The sequence below is a fragment of the Urocitellus parryii genome, chromosome 3, assembly GCF_045843805.1.
Source record: "Urocitellus parryii isolate mUroPar1 chromosome 3, mUroPar1.hap1, whole genome shotgun sequence".
Classification (NCBI taxonomy): domain Eukaryota; kingdom Metazoa; phylum Chordata; class Mammalia; order Rodentia; family Sciuridae; genus Urocitellus; species Urocitellus parryii.
In genome coordinates, this window is record NC_135533.1 from 199,280,439 (window position 1) to 199,305,336 (window position 24,898).

Consider the following 24,898-nt stretch of genomic DNA (forward strand, 5'->3'; position numbering starts at 1 on the left):
AGTAGATTAAATTAACATACTTTATTTTCTGATTAAGTTATTTATAAAAAAGTTATTAATGAGGTCATTTTTTGCAACTCAAGCTCTAAATTATTTTTTATGAAAATGCACCTTCTGGGGCTGGGGTTGTAGCTCAGTAGTTGAGCACTTGTCTCCCATATGAGAGGCACTGGGTTCAATCCTTAGCACCACATAAAAATAAATACATAAATAAATAAAGATATTGTGTCCATCTACAACTAAAAATAATTTAAAAAAAAACAAAAAAGAAAATATACCTTCTCCAAATTGAAATATTTAAATAATCATTGTCTAACCAGACTATTAACTGTACATTTATTAGGATAAACTTCCAACTTGCACTACAAAAAAAAGGAGATGAATTGAGAGAGACTAATTTTTGCAAGCAAGAAACGGAGCTTTGTTGAAATAATGCATTTTATATGAATCTTCTTTGATCATGATTTTTAAAAAGTTATGGAGAAAAGGTTTACTGAGTTTTTTGCTTTACAACATTAATAAAAATGTACAAATTGGAGATTTGGGTAGACCTTTAAAAGCATGTGTCATTTTTAATGGGATTTTTTGGAGGAGAGGGTACTGGGAATTGAACTCAGGGGCACTCAACCACTGAGCCACATCCCCAGTCCTATTCTGTATTTTATTTAGAGACAGGATCTTACTGAGTTGCATAGCACCTCACTTTTGCTGAGGCTGGCTTTGAACTCATCATCCTCTTGCCTCAGCTTCCAGAGCCACTGGAATTACAGACGGGTACCAGCAAGACCAGCTGGGGATTTTTAGTTGTCAAAATCAAAGCAACTGACACATGTAATGTTGGCTATTCAATCTCCTCTATGGGTTACGAATGGGACATTGTGACAAATCTTTTTTCCTACCTTAGCATTCATGAAAAATGGCATGCTTATTAAAATTGAATTGTATATTTAAATTTACTTAACTTGCAAGAGTCCTGCGAGCAGCTGGATGATCTGTTAAAACAGCAGCCTAGGGCCTGATTCCCACTGTGCCCTGGGAAGGAGTCATTCTGCCTCTGCATGGTGACTTTGGGCTTCCCAGGTCTGTGTGATTGCACAATAGTGCCCTCCAGTGGAAGGGTGAGCAAAGTGTGAGCAAAGCTCAACTACTTCAGCTAGGTGTTCATATTATTTTTTTGCTGTTTAACAAATTTCTCCCAGATGTGGTGGCTTAAAACCACAAATGTTTATTACCTCACACAGCTTCTCAGAGTCAGGAATGTCAGAGTAGCTTAGCAGGATGCTTCAGCTCAGAATCTCTCCTAAGACTGTAGTGAAGCTATCACTGGGAGCTGCATCATCTAAAGGCTGGAGGATCTGATTCCAAGGCAACTCACTCACAGCACTGTTGGCAGATGGCCTCAGTTCCCTACCATGCAGATCTCTCCATAGGGCTGCTACGCATCCTCATGACAGGGTAGCTGGCTTCCTGCAGAGGGGGAGCTCAGAAAGAGAGCAAGCTGGAAGCTGTAATGTCTTTGAATCACCTAATCTCCAAAGTCGCACACCAGCATTTCTGCTTTGTTCTGCTTGTTAGAAGTAAGTCACTAAGTCTGGCTTAGTCGCACACCAGCATTTCTGCTTTGTTCTGCTTGTTAGAAGTAAGTCACTAAGTCTGGCTTGCACTCAAGGGGAGGAGAATTAGGCTTCATCTTTTGAAGGGAACCACAAAGAATTTGACATTTTAAATCACGGCAATGCATGGAGTCCACAGGACTGATGACTAAACTGACTTGCTCTTACATCCAAAGGGGTCAAATTCACACCCTTTCTAGTGTTCACAGGGCATTTCTAGCACTAATGTTTAGGACACGTATCATAAGGCCACATGTCTCAAACAAGTGGAGGAATTGATTCGTGATGAAAAAGACAATTCTGCCTTTCCAGGAAGTCGAATGTGATATGCTAGTGTCTTGTCAACTATGGATGGCAATACGGCTCATTCAGAGAACTTCAGCAACAATATTTGTCATTTCAATACAACCAGCTGAACTCATTGGAGTGTCCTTAGAGAAAGAAAGCTGAATCCTGAGCACTCAGGGATTTGTAGTAGTGTGTGCTGGGATGGAAGTGGGGTGCCAAGGAGAGAGGATAAAAAGGGGTTCTGAAAGTGGTTACTCCGAGATGTGCCACTTCACACAACTTTGCTTGAAGAACTGATATTTAAACTCGTCAGGCCAGGTTCGGCAGTCCTGGCAACTCGGGAGGCTGAGGCAGGAGGATCTCAAGTTTGAAGCCAGCTTGGCCAACTTGTCTTAAAAAAAATTTTTTTTTTAAAGGGGCTGGGGACACTCAATGGTAGGATGACTCTGGATTCAATCCCCAGTACTGAAGGAAAAAAAAAAATGTTGGTCATTAGCTGCATTTATATTCAACAGGTTTACATTTCACAGGATGTTTCATTACTGGTTGTTTGCTCTGAGGAGATGAGGAAGAAATGGTTCAAGAGTATCTCTTCCTCCAGCTTATACCATGGACAGATTGACTTGAAGCTACTCCACTAAATGAACTTCAATCTGATGTTTCCAAGCCAACAACAACAACAACAACAAAAGGTACACCTGTCGATATTTGGTGTATTAAAAAAAAAAAAAAAGAAAAGAAAAAAGCTGGCTAGGGAGTAAAGCATCACTGTGGTGATGGAGAACTCACCACCTCTGCCTGGCACCCACCCGTTTACTCACTTCCCCCAACCCCACCTCAATCAGCAGTTCCCCTCTCCCTCTGGGCCTGGCCACAGGAATTTTTGCAGACTGGAATCTTTCCTGGGCACCAAAGACTCTAGAAGACTCACTTCCAATATTCCCATTTTCTTACCACATAGCTGAAGGATAGATACACAAACACCCAAATAAAATGGCAAATTCTTTTTACTACAGTGTTCTGCTGAACAGAACTCTTTTAAAAATACGTTTTTTATTGCCATATTTACGGTGATAATTAATGTCCAAAATAATGACCTTGAAAGTCTGTCAGACTCTGAGGAACCTAATGAATAATTAGGGGAGTGAAATGGTTTTCAATAGGATTTCATGCTTAGTGCATTTTGAATTCTAAGACTTTTTGATAGATGGTCACGGTTGATTGTCTAATTCCCCAGTCATGCGAGTAAACAGAGGATTTTCTGTGTTTCAATAGCATTGCTGTGGTAAGTTATTTGGAAGCATGTTAAACCAAACTCTGAGGTGTATTAGACTCAGTCAACCCTAGCAGGGCTATGCGGCTCTCAGAGTCACAGCCGCAGGGAGATGTGGCTAACTGAAACTATTCAGAATCCATCTTTTTCTTTCTAGATTAAAAAACAAAAATTTATTTATAAGACAGCACTAAGAACTAAGATAATATTTTAATAATAATTGAAATAATTTAATTGCTAAAAGTAGAGATAATTATAAATACATTACCCAAATAGATTTTTTTAAGTTACTAGAGATTGAACATGCTAAGCAAGCACTCTACCATGAAGCTCCATCTCCAGGCCTTTATATTTTTTATTCTGAGACAGGTGCCTGGCTAAGTTTCCTGGACTGGTCTTAAAAGTGTGATCCTCCTGCCTCAGCCTCTTGAGTTGCTGGGACTATAGGTGTGTACCATCACCCTCAGCTCAAAATATTGTCCTTATAACTGAGGAACCATGAATTGCCTTTATGCATTCTAACATGGTTAAAGAATTTGATACAGGATTGATGTCAAAAAATTATCTAGATTAGGGATTCCTTTTCCACTCCATATACCCCTCATACTACAAAGAGCCCTTATTCTTGTCTCTCTCTCTCTTGCTGTTCCTGTTGTTGGCAGGCATGTCATCCTATTTGGAAAATGTTCCAGACCATCATTTACAGTGGCAGAAAATCAAATCTAACACCTACATTTGGCAGTTGAAAAACTAAGATCCCAAAAGTTGATGAGACTTGCCCAAAACTATATTGCAAGTTAGCTGGTAGAGCCCCAGTGAGAACCTGGATTTCCCAATTCCCGAGTAAAGCCCTTTGTGCAACATCCCCTGCCACAACACCAGTAACTGCTAATGCAAGCTCTCTACCTATCACAGCCAGAGAAAATGAAAGAAAGCTCTGGGAAATGGGATTTCAATAAGCGCCTTTGAGTAAGAGGTTAAAGAACCATGTATTCTATTGAAAATATCTGAATTGAAAGGATTTCGAAAGCATTAAGCAGAAAATTAGAGCACACATGACATCATTTATTTTTAGGATTTCTGAATCTCGGGGACAGGCAATTTAGTCATTTGAAACTTTTCATGAGTGCTCTTCTAGGCTTTATCTTCAGAACGGAGGCCATGTCTACAACGGGGTAAGGGCAGCTCAAGTTGATTCTTCAGCTTAAGGTCATGCCAGGTGCAGGAAAATATACTGATTGGTGTAATAATTAGCTGCTTACTGCCCACCCACTAACCCACATCAGCATACACACAGCTGAACCATTTGAAAATCAAGACTTTCACCATTTCATTCTTAAATATTTCAACATGCATCTCTTAGACATTTTTCTTGGTAGTAAAGAATGGTACCATATTTCACTGCATAATTGCTGCAGATTTTATACCAATTTCTTTTGCAAAAAGTGGGGTGTGAACATTATGTGAAGTTTAAAAAAAACTGTGCCAGTGATACTTAGAAATCATTATTACTGGGCTGGGATTGTGGCTCAGTGGTTGAGTGCTCACCTACCATGTGTGAAGCACTGGGTTCCATCCTCAGCACCACATAAAAATAAAATAAAGGTATCGTGTCTGCCTATAACTAAAAAAAAATATTAAAAAAAGAAATCATTTATTACCAAACTATCTTTAGTGCAAGATTAGTATGTGCAGATTGCTTGTGAATACACGTTAATGTGGTGGTGATAATTATGTGGTGAAATGTGGTATTTAGACACCAAAATCTGGGGGCAAGGCATACTCGTTGATACTAGGGTATCATGCTTCTAAGACCTTTCAGTGGATAGATCTAGAAAAAGCAAATACCCTTTAAAAAGATAGTTTCAGGTAGGTTTTCTCAATTCAAATTTAACCTTAGGGTATTCTGTTTAACTTTGACTTAATAATTGTTCTGTATCTCTTTCTCTCACACTGAAAATCTTGAATTGTAACAAGGTAACAATTCTTTTCTAATTCAGAACTACATATTTGTTTTCTCCTAGTCCAGTATCACAGTACTATATTAACAATAAATAACTGAGTAAAGTGTAAGATTTCTATTTATTTATTCTTAGTTCATATCCGACTATGGGTATATAATGAGGATACTGAAATAATTCTTTTCTCTGTGTAACTGTTGTTCCCACATTTGAAATAAAGTTAGGCTCATTTGTCCCAATTTGTTTCCCATTTTAGGATTTTATTTTTATCTTTTTTTAAAATTTTTTGAATATGTAAAAACATTTACATGGTGCCAGAATGAAAAACTATACAAAAAGTAACCAAACTCAAAGTTCTCCCTTCATTTCATTTCCTCCATCTCCTATAGGGAACTATTTTTATTGCTTCTTTTTACAAATATAAGCAAATATCTAAATGTATTCCTATTTCTCCTTTTTTTTCTCTTTTAAACACAAAATATAGAACATTCTATGTACTGCTGCATACTAGCACTTTAAATCTAATACTGTGTTCTGGAGATTATTTCAGTTCACAGACATTTTCCTCTTTTCATGACTGCCTGGTCTCCAATTTGTGTGTGTCCTGCAGTTTATTTGCTGCCTCGTCTGTTGGTGGGTGTTTAAATTGTTTCTAATCTTTGGCTACTACAAATAATGTTGTGTTACATCACCTTGTGCAAATAACTGGCTATTTGTGGAGATGTGTTTTCATGTGGATTCCTAGCAATGAGGCTGCTGGGTCAAAGGTTAATACATATGTAATTTTGTTAAGTTGATTTTTCCAAATCCTCTTCCAATGTTTCATTTTGCACTTCCAGTCTTAGTAGTGCATGTTATCAATAGTGTATGTATCTTGGAGAATTCTAGTTTGCATTTTTCTTATCATAAGAGAGATTGAGCATCATTCCATATATGTAAGGAGAGATTTCTATTTCTTTTTCTCTTGTCCTCAGGTTTATCTGTATTCATAACTTCCACCCATAGTTCTATCCAGTGTTTGGGCTTATTCATTTGTAAGGGCTCTTTGTGTGTTTGCCCTGTCTGTGAGATAATTTGCAAATGTCCTTTCCTTATTTGTCATTTGACTTTTGACTTTGCTTAAGGCATCTCATTTGTTTCAGGTAGTAAAGTTTATCAATAGTTTCCCATTTTTGTTCCTGGATTTTGAAATGCTTTCTGCATTCTCAGGTTGCAAAGTAATTCACCTGTGAAATGCTCCTTTGTTTCATGTTTCCTGTTTGGATTGCTGGTCTATTGGGAGTTTATTTCAGTCTGAGGTTTAGATTCACTTCATCCTTTTCCAGATGGTTTTCCATTTGTCCTGACACCATTTATTAAAAAGCCCAACTTTTTCTCAGACAGGAATAACTTGATTTATTTTTAGACATCAACTTGAAATAAAGCAGCAAACACCTCGGGAGAAGTGATATCAATGAAAAGACACCGTCACTGTCCTAGGGAGATGGCTGCTCTCTCTCTCTCTCTCTCTCTCTGTACTTGGAAAAGAGAGGAACAGTGCATGTGATGGTGTGTATATCTGTCTCCCACCAGCCTCTCCAGATTCAAGGTCGGCCTACTCTGGCCTGTTTTCTTCCAGGAGGCTGACCTCTGTGGACAGCATCACTCAATAGTTTTGCCCCCGACTTCTGGTTGGGTTTACCTAGGGAGGCACTGCTAGGAGACTGGAGATCTAGAGAAGCTGGGCATCATTTTGGCAGGGGTTCTCCATAGCCACCTTTTCAGTGGGTCAACCTCTTTCCCAGTGGCAGCTTTTCTGGGTCGATAGGCCCTTCCTCCTCTCTGCCCCTTCAGGCCTATGTAGAACACCTTTCCATCTTGGTGCTAGCCTCTTAGGTCCCCTCTGGTGTCCTCCACTTGCCCACCTCTGTAAATAGCCCCTCCTAAACCTTTCTCAGGTATGCCCTCTTGTCCTTTGATCACACAGTATAGTGTGTGCCCTGCAAGAACCTCACAGATACCAACAGAATCACAAGTACTTGCCAATCCATCAGTCAAAAGGTAGGTGATAGGGCTCTCATCCACAATACCCCAGACTACAACATTTACAGGGTAAAGCCAAAAATCAAGTAATGAGGCTGCATCTCAGAAATCCAAAGTGATTCTTGATAATTCATTATTCATCTTGATTAGCCTCCTTATTTATTATGTAAGGCTCTCTGGTCAATTTGTGGGTGCTTTCAGATATCATGCCCATCTTCAAAGGTTTACAGTTGAACTTCTCCTAGTACATTAAAGAGTATCTTCTGCCTCTGAGGACAATTCCATTAAAAGAATTTCTAGGTTCTTTTGAGCAGGTACTCTCTCTGGAGTGGTTATTTTTGAAGTCAAACATGCATCTGTGGCTCTTATATTTTTGTAAAGCAAAATAAAAACAACCCCCCCAAAAAAAAAAACATTTCCATTACTTACAGTTAAGCTCTCATGCTACTTCCTAAGCATATTTATGATATTTCTGTACTTAGATAGCTTTTCAAAGGCTCTGACAAAGTTAAATGTCTCTGCCTGTTTAATTTGCTTAGTTGACCAGTGGGAAGCTTCCATGGGAAATTCATTATTTTTCTGCTGAGTCATGTTCATAGTTACAACCAGTTTTGTTTTAGTGAATATCAATCTTTGGAGTAAATTTTAATTGCTTCACTATGAAGAAAAGTTCCAGAAGTTTTATCTCCCATGCTTCTAGGAAGGACTTCTCCCTGGTCTCCTATTTTGTGCAGGGGAGGAGGGGACAGCAGGCAGAGATCATGCACCTTAACTGCCCTTCTTAGACTCTCATCTCACAGTAGGTATAATTCAGATTCTTAGTTTTTCTTTGAATTAAAGATTCAGATGGCAATGTTATGGTGGAAGGGGCCTTAGAAGTCATCTAAGCCAACCTCCATGTTTTCTGCAGGGAGGAAACGGTGGCCCCCTCTAAAAATAATGTTCAAGCCATAGTTTTCTAGGTCACAGATCTTCCCTTTCTTTTCATGGACCAATATGAGGATTTTCCTCCAGTTTAGTTCTGAAAGGAGAAATGTGTGCCAATCACACAAAACCCTTCCTTTCAAGTCTTGCAGAGTTCCCCCCGCCCAACTCCAGGAGAGGGGGTACAAGGCTGGCTGGAAGGTAAAGGCTGGCTCCTGAGCAGTGGGAAAAAGGGAAGTCCCCTGTCTTCCCAGAGGGTTCAGTTCTGTCGCACATTCTAGCTGCTGATGTCTGCCATTTTGCCATTAAAGTGTCGTTCCTTTGACTAGTGGGTCCAGTCAAGAGATTAGGCAGGTTTCTTTAGAGAAACAGAATCAATAGCACGAAGAGAGAGAGATAAGAGGGAGTTATGGAACTGAGAAAAAAGCCACTGTCTGCAAACTGCAGAACTGGAGAAGCTGGTGGTGTCTGTTGGGAGGCAGGGACGAGGCAGGGTGGCAGAAGTCTCAGAGCATGAATGAAGGGTTGAACTTGGAGCTCTGGTGACCAATGGCAGGAGAAGATGGATGTGAATTTGTCCTTCCTCTGCCTCCCTCCCCTGCATCTGGACTCTCAACAGATGGGATGATGCCCACTCACAGTGGTGAGAGCACGTCTTCTCCACACCGATTCAAACCTCTTCTAGAAACACCCTCACAGGAATACCCAGAAATAACGTTTACCAGCTAGCTGGGTATCCCTTAACCCAGAGACATTGACACATAGAGTTAATCATCACCTGGGATTATCCAGAATTCAATGTTTAATGCCAATTATGTTAGCCATATCCCCCTGGGCTCTTAGAATATAACAGATTGCAGAGTTTAGGATTCTGATGCAATTACTCATCAGCAGTGTCACATATAGATAGACGGAACTTTTCTGGGTGTTGGTTTCTTTATTTGTTAGGTAAGGATAATAATAACTCAGAATTCAAAACTTTATGTATGGATTAAATGAGTTTAATATATGAACATTGTGAAAAAAAAAAAGTGAAAGCTGCCAGAATCAAAATGGAGTTATTTCTAACAACCTTACCCTCTCCCCTCCACCAAAAAAAAAAAAAAAAAAAAAGGCAAATAAAGCTGGAAGACTATGAAGAAAGGGTTTTTATACATGATTGCATCATAGCCACCATCACACTATCACAAAAGACTGTCAGAATTATAAGCTTGCACAGAGGCCACTGCAAACTTACACCAAAGGTAATTCTGCAAAGGTGTCTTCCCAACAACTCAATCTTGGGCTTATATCAATCTTTGTTATTAATCAATGTAACCAAGGATTATCATTTCAAAATATCTGATGTAATCCTCATTTTTGCCTTTAAAACTCCCTTACTCTCAACCTCTTTGAATAAGCCTTTAGTTTACAAGCCACCCATGTTCCCATTGCAGGGCTCTGCTGCTCTCAAATATTATTCTTTGGAAAATCTCCATGTGACTTTTTTTAAAAAAAGATCAACAACAGTGATTATTAAAGGTCCTCATCTCTCTCTCTCTGCATTTTGGACAGCTGTGCTCCCCTCATTGTCACACCCTTCCTCTCTCTGGGGAACCAGCCTCTATCTACTTTTTAGAACCAGGCTGAACCTAGCTCCTCTTGAGGTTCTTCCCTTACCTGCCCAAGGCCCCAAGAACTTACCTCCCTATGAAATAAAGTTGAGTATTTTTATTTACATAACTACAAAAGTTAGCCTGGAAACATTAAGTAAGGTATCTCATTGTAGCTACATGTAAGTTAAGCCAGAGCTCCCTGGGGTTGAGGGAAAAACTAGGTTGAAGTTCAAAGTTTCAACACTCTTGTTGAAAGAATGCTGTGAATTCAGTGGGTGCATATAGGGAAGAATTATCTCACCCTCCCTCTAACACCTAACACGGGACAGCTATGGGAGGCTGCAGGAGACAGGGAGACGAAGGAGTAGGAGATCATAGCACACTCAGAGATTGAGCGAAATGAAAGCAGGCACTAGAAAGAGTAACTAATTCCCCCAACCACATAGATATTGCTGATTGAACTAGAAAGAGGAACTAATTCCCCCAACCACACAGATATTGCTGATTGAGGTGGAATCTGACCTCAGGCTGTCTAGATAATTGAGAATTTACCAAATTTTCAGAACCCACGACTTTAGCTATTGTGCTATGAGGAGCCAGTTACTGAGGCCATTTATTTATTTTATACATATTTACTTAGTGTCTATTCTGCATCAAGTAGATTAGACAAAAATATTAATTGCTTCCTTTTCAGTTTACACTATCTTCCTTCTGTTCTATGAGGTCATATAACTCTCACAGAAAGTAATTAATTAATTTTGTTAAAATAGTAATTAATTAAAGTAATTAATTTAGGGGTTATTTAACTGGCACAGAAAATCATCTGTGATGTAAAGAATGTTCTCCCCATTTTATTGAGGAGTGGAGTTAAATTCCAAGCAGTTATTTATATCACGCCACCAGCTACTGGAACCGAGCTATGAACTTAAATAGTCCCTGCTTCAGTGCAGCCACCTCTTCTCTGACCAATGGCGAAAAAAATGGAGTTTCCTATCTCTAAATGTTTATCTTCCCTGAGCTTAAGCTCATCTGAATTACTTCAAGGGAAGAGACTCAGGCTGAAAAGTTAAGGAACAATAATGCATAACCAGTGGTGGTAGTGCATGCCTCTAGTTCCAGTTATTTGAGAGACTAAGGTAAGAGAATCATGAGTTCCAAGCCAGGCCGGCCTGGGCAATTTAGTAAGACCCTGCCCAAAGACAAATAGATAGAGAGAGAAAGAGAGAGGAAGAAAAGAAAGAAAGGAAAAGAGAGGAAAGGACAGGGAAAGGAAGGGCATGGAATAGAATGTAAAGAAAGGGGAAAAAAGAATACATAACCTGTTCTGTCTCCAGAAATGATGGAGTAAAGACCTCTGAACATCTATAGCCCCATAAAAACAATGAATCACTGACAAAAACTGTTAAAATCAAACTCTGGAAACTAATTAAAGGCTTGCAACTTCCTAAAAAGTGCTTATTTCAGAAAAACAGTTGATTTGCAGTGAGATTTGTATCATTTTTACCTGCCTAATCCCATTGTCTTGAAAATCAACAGCCAACTAAATTCAAATACACAAATGGGTTTTTAAGTAAATACCATACACAAATGGGTTTTTAAGTAAATACCCACTATCAGACAATAGATTTTTTTTTAAAAAAATTTTTAGTTGTAGATGGACATAATGCTTTTATTATATTTATTTTTAAGTGGTACTGGGGACTGAACCCAGCGCGTCACATGTGCTAGGTGAGCACTCCACCCTCTAGCCACAACCATAGCCCCCAGACAATAGATTTTAATCAAAAACTGTTATTAGTTAAAAAGAACAACATATTACAATGGAAAAGGTTTGAACTATCAGGACAACATAGCAATTATAAAAATACGTGTGGTTAACCCTGGAGCCACAATATGCAGAACTGGAGAGAGAAAAAAATTCAACAATAATAGAGATTTTAATACCCACTTTCAGCATAGTGAGATAATATAATAGTATAATTAGAAGAGCTACAAGGAAATAGAAGACTGGAGCAGCACTGTAAACCAGAGACCCAGTGAATATCAAATGAACTTTCCAACCAGTAATAGCAATACATGCTTTCTATGTGCTATCAACATTTACTTTAAGGTCATAAAATGAACCCCACTATATTTAAAAGAATTTAATACATTTTCTGGCACAAAAATGGAATGAAACTAGAACTCAATAATAGAAGAAAATTTGGAAAATTCTCAATTATCTAGAAATGAAGGAACAACACATAAAATTTAAAAATCACAAGAGAAATTAGAAATCCCCCTGACAGGAATGTAAATAAAACAAAACAAAAATTACTAAATAGCAAAACTTATGAAATAAATGCTTAGGCCAAAATTCATATCTGGAAATGTCTATATTAAAAGAGAAAAAAGATCTTCTATCCATCATTTAACTTTCTACCTTAAGATATTAGAAATAGATGAACAAATTAAATCAAAAACAAATCGAAGGAAATAAATAATAACTATTTTTAGTAAAAAAATATAAAACAGAATAGAAAAGCAATACAGAATTTTAAAAGGAACCAAAAATTATTTCTTTATAAACAAAGTTGAAAAACATTAACTAGACGGATCAAGAGAAAAAGAAAGGACTCAAACTATGTCAGAAATGAAAGAGGGGTCTTTCAGAAATAAAAAAGAATAAGGGAATATTATGAATAATCATAATTAAAAATTTTGATAGCATAGGTGAAATGGAAAAGTCACTAGAAGGACAAAAACTATCCTAAGAAGACATTAAAACATTGATTATATCTATAACTGGTAAAGAGACTGAATTAGTGATTTTAAAAATTTTCCTACAAGAAAGCCCATACCCAGAAGGCTTCACTGGAAAATTCTACCAGACTTTTAAAGAAGAATTAGCAACAATCCTTCACAAACTCCTTTAAAAAATCCTTTAACTCCTTTGCAAAATATATTCACTGTTCTTCAAAATGTTCAACATAGGATGTCCAGAAATCCCACTTCTTGATATATACCCAAGGGAATTGAAAGCATATGTTTACATCCAACAATCCAAATGTCCATGAATAACTGATAAATAAATAAATAAAAAGTGATATGGTCATGCAATGGAATATTATTTGGCCATAAGAAAGAATCAAGTATTGATAAATAGTACAATATAGATAAGGACTGTGGATGTAGCTCAGTGGTAGAGCTTGCCTAGCATGCATGAGGCCCTGGGTTTGATCTCCAGCATTACAGAAGTTATTTATATTTAAATAAACAATATAGATAAATTCTAAGTGAAAGAAGCCAGACAGAAAAGGCCATATATTGTATGATTCTATTTTTTTAAAAATATTTTTTAGTTGTTGATGGATCTCTATTTTATTTATTTGTATATGGTGCTGAGAGTGAAACCCAGTATCTCATGCATGCTAGGCAAGCGCTCTACCACTGAGCCACAACCCCAGCCTCTGTATAATTCTATTTATATGAAATGTCCACAATCAAAATCTTCTATAGTTTGGATCTGGAATATCTCCCAAAGGTCCATGAGTTAAAAGGCTTGGTCCTCCGGTTGGCACTATGAGAAGATGGTAGAACCTTTATGAGGTAGGGCCTAGTGGGGAAAAGATCATCAAGAGCATACCCTTGAAGGGAATATTGGGACCTCATCCCCTTCCTGCCTCTTTCTTTGTTTGCTTCTGGCCACCATAAAATAAGCAGTTCTTTTGCCACATGCTCCCATGATGATGTACTTCCCCACTCCAGGCCCCAAAGCAACAGCCAACCGACCATGAATGAATGGAAGCTTCCAACACTATGACCCAAAATCTTTCCTCTTTTTAAGTAGGTATTTTATTATAGTAACACAAAGCTGACTAACCCATATAGACGCACATCTTCCTGAGACTGACAGATACCCATGTGAGGGCCAACAATGTCACTAGAGTAGAATGGAGTTAAATGGTGAGAATATGTTGACTTCATCAAATACAATGGTTAGAAGGCTCTATTCAGTTTTAGAAATACCTCAGGTGGTAAAAGAATTTAAGGATACAGGGTAAGAAAAATAACAAGTAGTTGAAAATACTCTGAAAAATTTAGGAAAACCATGGAGTTACTGAACAAAGGAATTAAGGATCTCAGGTTTGGGTCCTTTTGGGTAGTTAGAAAAACAATCAAGAGGAAATTCAACTTTAAAAGACAACACACAGTAACTTTGTGTGTGTGGGTGAATCATAAAGAATCATTTTGCAAAAAATTTAAAAAACAACTTCAATAAAAGGCAAGACTGTCATCAAAGGATTTCTGGATAGAGATTAGAATGGCGCCTAGGGAAAAATACACAGGCAAGAATTCAAGTACTAGATCATTACTTTCCAGGTTTTTAGGTTGTTTGGAACATTTCCCCAATAGCCCTAAATAATTATCTTAAACCAGCTGCTGTGCTCTGACTGTATTAATTCAGCTTCTTTTATTTCCTGTGCAAGTTGTGCACTATATTAGCATTAATGCAATAAATGAGCAATTTACTATCTTTGAAAGAAGTCAACAGCCTCAAACACACTCATGGAAGTTACATTTATAATAACAAATACCTGTGTTAATTTCCTTTCACAAGGAGCACAATAACATCCTCCTTGAGGCAGCACCTTTTGATAGAATGAATAATAAAGTGCACATCACATCATTTATTTTGGTCCCTCTGCTGTGCCAGCAAGCATATGTTCCTTTCAATTAATGTGCTGTTACTTGTACAAAGCCTGTTTTTAAGTAAATGTGTTTTGGGGAGGACAATAAAACTAGATGAAATGATGGATGAGAAATTTGAATGAAGTTCAGGTTAAAAAACACTATTCATAATAGCATTCAAAAATTTTTTATTCAGTTCTGCCCAATCCAAGTCTATAAATCATTAATAAATGTCTACTGTGTGTCCTATGTTGTCCTTACTTTTACAGGTCTTATGATCTTGTGCAGAAGAAAACCATATACAAAATGATTAAATGAACAAGACAAAATGATAGATAAATTTATGCCAGCAGACATACCAGGAGACTTTAAAAACATTCATCCTCTATGAACAGCTGATGTGTTTAATTCTGCAGTGCAAGTACAGTCTGTACCATACTCATGAGGTACATGTGGCCGATTTCTGATTTATTATAAAAATGTTGCAGAAAATAGAAATAAAATATTTTAAGAAAAGGCAGTGGGTTTTTTCCTCTCCCCTATCCAGCAGAGAAAATCCACAGGGATGAATGGCAGCCTTGGCCAAATCACTTTGGTGAAGGTGAGATGATAAATTCCTTAAGAACAGAATTTTCTTCTTACTCAGCTTTGGGGTTTATTGAAAAGTCTTAACCCACTGAGTTGTACACATGAAAAAAACATTTTTTTTAAATTTTCAATCATGCCTTGAACAATTCTCTGTTAAGTTTTCCTTGCCTGGCCCTCCATAACATCCAGAGCACGTTGTATTTTGTACCAGTACCTTTCGGTGATTATCACTTTGTCCATACCAGGTCAAAACTTAATGTCATAGCTGATTCACATCACTTCTTCCCCTCCCATAGCACAGCCTAGAGCTGCAACGCTGCTTACTGTCCTGATTCTTCTTCTCTGGGGCTGAAAGGGTGTCAGAAGTAACAGGGAAGATGGGTATTCTTTACCCACTCCTGGACATTTCAAGCAGATACGGGGGATGGGGAGAAATTTCAAAGAGGGTATTTGGGATTGAGTGTGAAAAATAATTCTATCTTTATTTTCACTAACTCTAACCAAAAGTTAACATAACATCAAGAAATTGTGCAATGGGAGACCCTGGATTGAGGACTCTGACAAACTATACTTATAATAAAAGAGCCATGATTAGGCACTTGCCATCATGGAAGGCATGACAGGCAGCTAGAGTCACTCAAGAGAGGTTTGCTAACACAAATGACACCAGCCAAGTATAGAAAAAAAATCTTTGTCTTTTGTCTTTTGTCCTTCTACTCTTCCCTTCCTCTGCCTCTAACTATGGCAGAGCCAGAAGATGGGCTGGGGAGAATGGGTGGTCAAGATCAATGGAGTCCCACAACGAGGAATGGTGTCTGAAGAGGCAGCGACCATCAGAATAGATACCTGTTATAAACAACTAGTGGGCTGGTGAAAAACTGGCCCCACCTCTGACTTCACTGCATGGGCCACAGCCCTTGGACTTCCTTCTTTATGTCTATGTGTTCACAAATCTGTTCTATATTTTTTGCAGGAAGCAAAATATACATTTCAGGGCTGGGGTTGTGGCTCAATGATAGAGCACTTGCCTGGCAGATGTGAGGCACTGGGTTCCATACTCAGCATCACATAAAATAAATAAATAAGATCAAATTATTGCATTCATCTATAACTAAAAAAATTTTTAAAAAATATGCATTTCAGATTAATTCCAGAAGCATAGGGATCACAAATTCTGTAACTTCCTATTAAATGTAGAAAAGTTTGTAACAATCATGTACACACAGTGAAATCAGATGGATTTTCCTAATGTTACATAATGATCCCAATTTTAAAAAGTGGTTTTTCCACTCTACAAATGATGGTTAAAGCCTCAAGCTAAGCCTGCCTTTCAATTTTTTTTTTTTACCAGAAAGTTTTTTATGAATAAAAACCTAAGAATATACTCTTCATCCAAAAATAAATGAATCTTTCAATTCTAAGAATGATTAGATGCAACTGACTTGAAGAAGTGTGACGGTAATCTTTAAGGTTTTCTTCTCCATACTATTCTCCAAGGAGCTCCATAATTTCTTACAAGTTCTGACTTTATTTATGTTTTTTATCAGGACAGAGATGACCTGGGATAAAGTCAGGAAATAGTAATGCTCTTAATAGTCCATGAATCTGAATAAGGCAGGGGCATTGATGACGTAAATTGCGCATTTCCTAAACTACCTATGTAAAGCAGGGGCTTCCATTTCCATCAGCCCGTGTCAGATCCAAAATAAGGGTCATGTTGTAAAGCATGCAGTCAACGTCATGGATTTGGGGCTTCCTCACATTCGTTTGCCTCACCTATCTTTTGCTTTATTAAAATCACTGGATAGTGTCTTATGGGATTGTCACTGAAGTTCTCCTCCTTCCATCACCCCCTTTGCAAGCTCAGGGGAAGGCATGTGACCCAACTCAAAGCAACTCTTTGCTCCCTCTCTGAAACGTGAATCTTGAGTTGAGAGGATCAAGAGACTGGAGATTAGTTTGATTCTGACTAGTGGCCCCTGCCCATCTTCTCGCTATGAAATGGCTTTTGAGGATCTGATGTTCTGGGTCTCGGGATGGTACCTGTTCTGGTCCTGCTATCCAGTCTCCCATTCATTCTGTCACCCCTGATATCCTTTTGGGTATGTTCATTTTGCTCAGCCATTCACTCTCTGCCATGATTTGCTGCCTGACCACAGGCCCAAAAGTCATGGAACCAATATACCATAGACTGAAATCCCCAAACTGAGCAAAATAAACCTTTCCCCTTTATAAGCTGATTATCTCAGGCATTTGTCACAGTAACAGAAGCTAACACATAGAAAAAAAAAATCAAACTATCAAAACTAATATATCTTAAATAAAGGGAGATTTTTGTTTTTGTTTTTGATTTCTTTTTCTTTTTTGTTTGCAGCGCTAGGGATCAAACCCAGGGCCTTGCACATGGTAGGCAAATGCTCTACCACTAAATGACACCCCCATAATCTAAAGATGTATTTTAAAGCTCATGGGAATGGCTAGGTAATCAAAGCACAAGAAGAGTCATAATATAAAAAATTATTCAAACAGATTGAAGGTCACAGGGCAAGTCATTGAAGAATGAACAGTAGCATGGACAAACTATCTTTGGACAATGGGATATTCTATGGCAATGACTGAACATTTACAGGAAACTGTAATCAAAACTATAAATATTATATGAAGGAAGCCAAACATTCTTCATGAATCTGTCTGAATAAAGTTCAAGACTAGGCAAAATGAATTATGGTGTTAGAAATTAAGAAAGGAGTTACCTTTGATGAGTAGTGAGTGAAAGGGGTATAAAGAGGTTTGGGGCACTGGAATGATCCATTTTGTGATCTGAGTAGTGGTTACATAAATATTCACTTTACAATAAAGGATTCAGCTGGATATTTATGTGTAGTGCAATTTTCTGTATATGTATTTTGTTCTTTTTTCTTTTTAAAATATTTTTTAGTTATAGATATATAATAAATGTCTTTATTTTGTTTATTTATTTTGTTTATTTATTTTTATGTGGTGTTGAGGATTGAACCCAGTGCCTCACAGGTGTGAGGCAGGCGCTCTGCCACTGAGCCATAGCCCCAGTCCCTCTGTATATGTATTTTAATTAAAAATTTTAAAATAAGGGTGAAGGGCAATTTCTTTCCTTCCTTTTCTTCCTTCCTTCCTTCAAAAAATCTTGGTCATCCAGCATGGAGATTCTTAAGGCAACTGATTGCAGAGTTCATTAAACTTTTCTTCATATATTGGTCTATGATTCCTTTTCATTGATCTTCTCCTCTCTGCCAAGACCTCTCTAAAAACATAATTGCTTCTGCTCAAGAATACAGTGTGAGTAACTAGCAAAACACTCAGAATTTACTGGTTGGTCTTGAAAATGTTTAGGCAATTAAAAAGAGGTTTTAGCATGTCATTTTAGTGTTCAATACTGATTGATTGTCTGATTTATGTTTCCAGTACATTTTTGGTTTTGTAGTGTTGAGAATCAAACCCAGGGCCTCACATGTGCTAGGCAAGTGCTGTACCCTGAGCTACATCCCAGATCCCAATATATTTTTGTTCTAATAACTCCAAAGAAGCAATAGCATACACAGATGACAAAAATTATATTAATGTAATTTTAAATCATTTACATGTGAAAGAACATTTAAATTTAGTGTAATATTTAAGTCATATATTCAGGAATTTTAATTCAGACCCTTATTCGTATGCTTTTCAAAGTGAAAACATTGGTTTTAGAATTAAAACTGTATTTCAAATCTAAAGAGTAATTCAGAGGGAGTATTTAATGTCCCTTTGTTTTCTTTCTCCCAAGAGAAAATAATCTTCCACTTGAATAAAGGTTAACTTGCAGTGATGATTCAAATGATTGGAAAAGATTAAGAACTACAGTTACCTGAAGTATGAAACAGCTCATTCTGGATTTGGAGAATTGAATTGTTAACTAAACCCAGTAATCACTTTTATGCAAGTTGTTAAAAATTCATAAAAGTGACCTAATTATTTCTTGTTTTGGAATTCAGTTGGTATTTCATGTATTTTATAGAGAGTGATAATTGCTTCCTTTTTATTTGTTGTCAAACAAATAAATATGATTAAATTATACTGACAATATACTCAAGAAGACAGCAATATCTATATATTATCTATCAATCATATACATATTATTGATGTATAAATATATATTTAAAATATATGTAATCTACCTTTCTTAGTCCATTCTTGCTGATATAAAAAAATATTTCAGGCTGAGTAATTAATAATACTAGAAATTTATTTCTCACAGTTCTGGAAGGTGGAAAATCAAGGTCTGGGTGCCAACCGATTCCATGTCTGATGAGGGCTGCTTTCTGCATCTAGGATGGCTCCTTGCTGCATCCTAATGTAGAAGAAGGGATGGACACTCTGTCCTCACATAGCAGAAGGGCAAAAAAGGACAAAGAGACTCCTTTTAGCCTTTTATAAAGGCTCTAATCCCATTAATGAGTGTTCCACCTCATGATTTAGTTACATTCTTAAGTTCCTATCTCTTAATACTACTCTACTAGGGATTAAATTTCAACATGAATTTTGGAGATATTCAAACCATAGTATAATCATAGAGCAAATACTTACGTTGCCTTTAATTAATAAATGATTTTTTACAGAAATTTTAAGTCTATAAATTAGATGAACTGTTTCATACTTCAGGTAACTGTAGTTCTTAATCTTTTTCAATCATTATTAGTTCACTGAGTTCCCAAATACCTACCATCTCCACACGCGCACAACTCTCCCACTATTGGTATCTTGCACCACAATGGTATGTTTTTCACAGTTGATGAACCCACACTGACACATCCAAAGTCCACAGTTTATATTAGGATCTTCTCTTGGTCTTGTACATTCTATGGATTTTGACTAAAGCTTAATGACATGTATCTATCATTGCAGAATCCTACAGAATAGTTTTGCTGCCTTATAAATCCTCTTGTTCTGCCTATTCATCTTTCCTCCTCCTGTAAGCTCTCACAACTGCTGATCTTTTTATTATTTTGATAGTTTGACTATTCCCAGAATGTCACATAGTTGGAATCATGCAGTATATGGTCTTTTCAGATTCTTTCACTTAGTTATATGCAATTAAGTTTCCTCCATGTTTTCATGGTCCCATAGCTCACTTCATTTATTGCTAAATAATATTCAATTGTCTGGATATACCCTAGTTTATCCATTCACATACTGAAAGACAGCTGCTTCCAGTTTTTTTGTTTGTTTATTTTTCATTTTTTTAGGATTGAACTCAGGAGCCCTCGACCCCTGAGCCACATCCCCAGCCCTATTTTGCATTTTATTTAGAGACAGAGTGTCACTGATTTGCTTAGATGCTCAGTTTTGCTGAGGCTGTATTTGAACTTGGGATCTTCGTGCCTTAGCCTCTGAGCTGCTGGGATTATAGGTGTGCACCACCACACCCAGACTGCTTCCAGTTTTTTTTTTTTTTTTTAATGTTTATTTTTTAGTTTTCGGCAGACACAACATCTTTGTTGGTATGTGGTGCTGAGGATCGAACCCGGGCCGCACGCATGCCAGGCGAGCGCGCTACCGCTTGAGCCACATCCCCAGCCCTTATTACACCTATTTTATAATAAGTCTTAAAATCAGGTAGTATCAGTCCCCCAACTTTGTTCTTTTCCTTCAACATTGAATTAGCTCTTTGGGGTCCTTTGTCTTTCCATAAAAGCTTTAGAATCTATTTGTTGATATTCACAAAAAGGCTTACTGGGATTTTGATTGTCCTATTGACTACAGATTGAGTTTGGGAAAATTGACATTTTGATAATACTGAGTCTTCTTGTCTGTGAATATGGACTATCTCTCCATTTATTTGGTTATTCTTTGATGTACTTCATTAAAGTTTTGTAGTTTTCCTCGTGTAGGTCAATACACATATTTTGTTAGATTTGTACCCAAGTATTTCATCTGGAGGGAAATGGTGACTTTAAAAAAATATTTTATATACTTGTAGATAGACAGCATGCCTTTATTTATTTTTTTATGTGGTGCTGAGGATCAAACCCAGTGCCTCACACATGCTAGGCAAGTGCTCTACCATGGAGCTACAGCCTCAGCTCCAGTATTGTGTTTTTAATTTTAAATTCTACGTGCTCATTGCTGGCACACAGGAGAGCAATTGGCTCTTTTTTAAAAAATTTGTTCCAATTAGTTATACATGACAGTATGCAATTGACTCTTTTATACTAATCTGATATAGCTGCTTAGTTCTAGGAGTTTCTTTTATTGTTGATGATGATGATTCTTTAATTTTTTTCCTACAGAGATGATCATATAATCTAAAAGTGAGTTTCATGTCTTTCCAATCAGTATACTTACTATTTCTTTTTCTTGTCTTACTGCATTAATTAGGCCCTCCATACAATGTCAAAAAAGAATGGTGAAAGGAGACATTCTTGTTTTGTTCCTGATCTTATTGGACAAGCTTTGAGTTTCTAATCACTATGATGGAATCTGTAGGTTTTATGTAGATTGTTTTTGACACAATGAAGAAGTTCCGCTTTATTCCTAGTTTTTCGATACTTTTAAATCATTAATGGGTGGTGGATTTTTGTTAAATGCTTTTTCTGCATCTATTGATATGATTATGTGATTTTTCTTAAGTCTGTTCATGTGGTGGATTATACTAATTGATTTTTTGACTGCTCAACAAGCCATGCATATTTGGCATAGATCCCATCTGGTCACATTATGGAATTCAATTGGCTAAATTTTGTTCATGAGACATACACATTCATGAGAGAAACTGGTGTGCATTTTTCTTATAATGTCTTTGTTTGGTTTTGGTATTGGGGTAATGCTGGTCTCATAGACACAGTTCAGAAGTATTTCTTCTGCTTCTATCTTTTGTAAGAGACTGTAGAGAACTGATAATAATTTCTTCCTTAAATGTTTGAGAGTTCACCAGTGAACCCGTCTAGGCCTGATGCTTTCTGTTTGGAAGGTTATTAATTATTGGCTCAATTTCTTTAATAAATTTAGGTATAGTCAAACTATTCCTTTTTTGTGAACTTTGACAGTTCTTTCAATAAATTAGTCTATTTCAGTCAAATTATCAAATTAGTGAATAGAGAGCTATTCATAATATTCCTTCATTATCCTTTTAATGTTCATGGGATCTATAATGATGTCCCCTGTTTCATATCTGATATTAGTAATCTATGTAGTCTCTTTTCATTTCTTAGTCTGGCAAGAGGCTTACTGGTATTATTAAGCTTTTCACAGAATCAATTTTTGGGGAAGCAGTCTGCCCTGTGACAACAATTTTCTGAAGATCTGAGAAGAGTTGTCACTTTTTCAATTGTTTAACTACTTACTTGTTAAGACAGAACAATGCTTTCTAAGCTCTGTGAAGTTTATTTTAAAACAAAACTCAATAGCCAAAATTTGGAGATCATTCTTAGTTTCCTAACTAAGAATACTTGACTTTGGTGATATTTTTATCTGATGTTATATAACCAGGGCCAACTTGGTTTCCAAGTTTCCAATTAGGATGAAAAATAATCCTTCTGATTTAAACTTCAGGATAAATGAAACAGAACAAAAAGAGTAGATTGGACATTCTTATCTCTAAACTGCCCAAGTGAATAACCAATTTACAAATTTTGTGGATATCTGAGGTCTTGGTTCTAACTGACTGGTTATAGGATTATTTGGATGACCTGATGGGCAATGCAAACAAAGACTCTTGCTGTTGACACTTGCATTTAGCTCAAAAGTGTATCTATGGCTGGGAGTTCAGTGGTTTTTCCTCTATACTGAGAGGGTTGACAAAATTAGTCTTGTCCAGTTCTGTTGAGAGCCACAGCCAAAGGGGCCCCAGCAAACTTCCAGCTGCCAGCAAACTTCCAGCTGCCGGCTGATGATTGGCTCACAGTGGCCCCAGCAACATCTAGCTGATTGGCTCCTCTGCGGTGATGTTCATTGGGCTGTTTCCCTGCCCTTCAGACTGCCAGCTGATGATTGGCTCACAGCGGCCCCAGCAACATCTAGCTGATTGGCTCCTCTGCGGTGATGTTCATTGGGCTGTTTCCCTGCCCTTCAGACTGCCAGCTGATGATTGGCTCACAGAGGCCCCAGCAACATCTAGCTGATTGGCTCCTCCACGGAGCTGCTCATTGGGCTGTTTCCCTGCCCTTTCAGACCACGGAGCTGCTCATTGGGGGACTTCTTTGGCTCCGTCCACACGACCCAGCCAATCGGCCTCAAGAGCAGGAGGATTGGGGGAGGTGGAGAGGTTTGTGTGGGTGAGAGGCTTGTGGAAGCTGGTGGTGGCAGTTGGGCTCTGAGGGTTTTTTTTTTTCCTGAGGAGCTGTTTTGCTTGGCTTTGTAGTTCTAAAAATAAAGTTAGTTTCTTTTGACAAGTGGCTCCTGAATTATGCCCAGCCAGACTGCGGCACAGTTCATAGTCACATTGCTAATTTTTCTTAACTGCAACAACACATACCCATTACTAACACTAGAAGCACAAATCCTAGAGTATGCCTTAGAGCAGGTTTGAATGAGCATGGACAAGGTAGCCTTTACAAAAATACCACCACCGCATGGGACAGTTGCCATCATCGTGAGAGGATGTATGGCAAACTAAATCAAAGAGATAGATAAGTCCCCTTAACTCTTGCCATCTTTTCTCTGTATAATCGTTGATATATCATTCAACCTTTTCTATTTGTAGGAAATAATATTAAGAATGATATAAAGATCAATGGGCTTGATAGGGTAGCACTTTGAATTCCTTGAGCTATAACTTAGTCAATAAAATATATTTATTTGGTCCCTGCAGTGTATGGATTACAATACAATTTCTAACTATTTTTAGGAATTACAAAGGAAGTCTATTCCCAAAGAATTATTATACTTCACATAAGAGATAGAATCTAAATAGTAAAAGTTGGTAAGCACCACTAACGAATATATAACCAATTGCAACCTGCTGACAAGGATGCTCATGTCCCTCCATAGCCCAGGTTCAGCTGTAGTGAACTGAAATTCTGAAGAACTCAAAGAAGAAAAATTAGGTGTATGGGATGGGCTCACTATTGGGAGTTTTATTATTTTGGAAAATCATTTGGGTATAATTTTATGCTATGATATAATTTTTGTTTTGGGGCCTTGTATTTAAAAATTAACTTTTACAATAAAAGTGATAAGTCAACTTAGTACAATGACATGTGTTAATCATCACCATAGTTATCACTTTATATACATACACCTTTTCCCCCCAAAAAAGAATGCACAAGTGGACTTACATGATGGTTTAAATGGATAGCATCAAGAGACTAAGGATTTAATAATAAACATAACAGATAGTAATATACATTCTGTATATGCTACTGAACCTGAGAGATATTTAATAACAGCCTTTTTCCAGAATCTGCAGCTGAAGAAATTACACTGTCAGAGCCTACACTAAGAAAAGGAGAGGGTAGCTAAGCAACACCTTCAAATATCAAAGGAGAAAACGTTTAAAATAAAAGCCCTAAATTTAGCTATAAAATGTATATTCATCAGCACAACTAAAAAGTCTTCACAAATTGAGTTGTAGCATCTAATCAAATAAAGTAAAAAATCTAAAGCTGGGTTTTGTGTGTAGCTGAAATGCTTGAAGATCATATCTGTTCTAGGCACAAGTCACCTTCCTCTTGCATGCCTGCCCAGATTGCCTGCTCTGGTACATTCCACCAAGGAGTCTTTTTCTTCTCTTTCAAAATTTACTTAATAATCTGAATGGCGCTTACGTGGGTGTGCTTTGGGATAACCATTATGATTTGTGGTGCATACGTCAATGAAAAAGAAGACAAAGCTTTGAGACTCACTTTCACAAATTATTATCATACTTATGTGACCTAATACTAAAGTGTCTTTCAAATGCTTTGCTGCATCTGTGCACCTTTATGAAAAGATGTTACTTTTGTCCTCCATAAT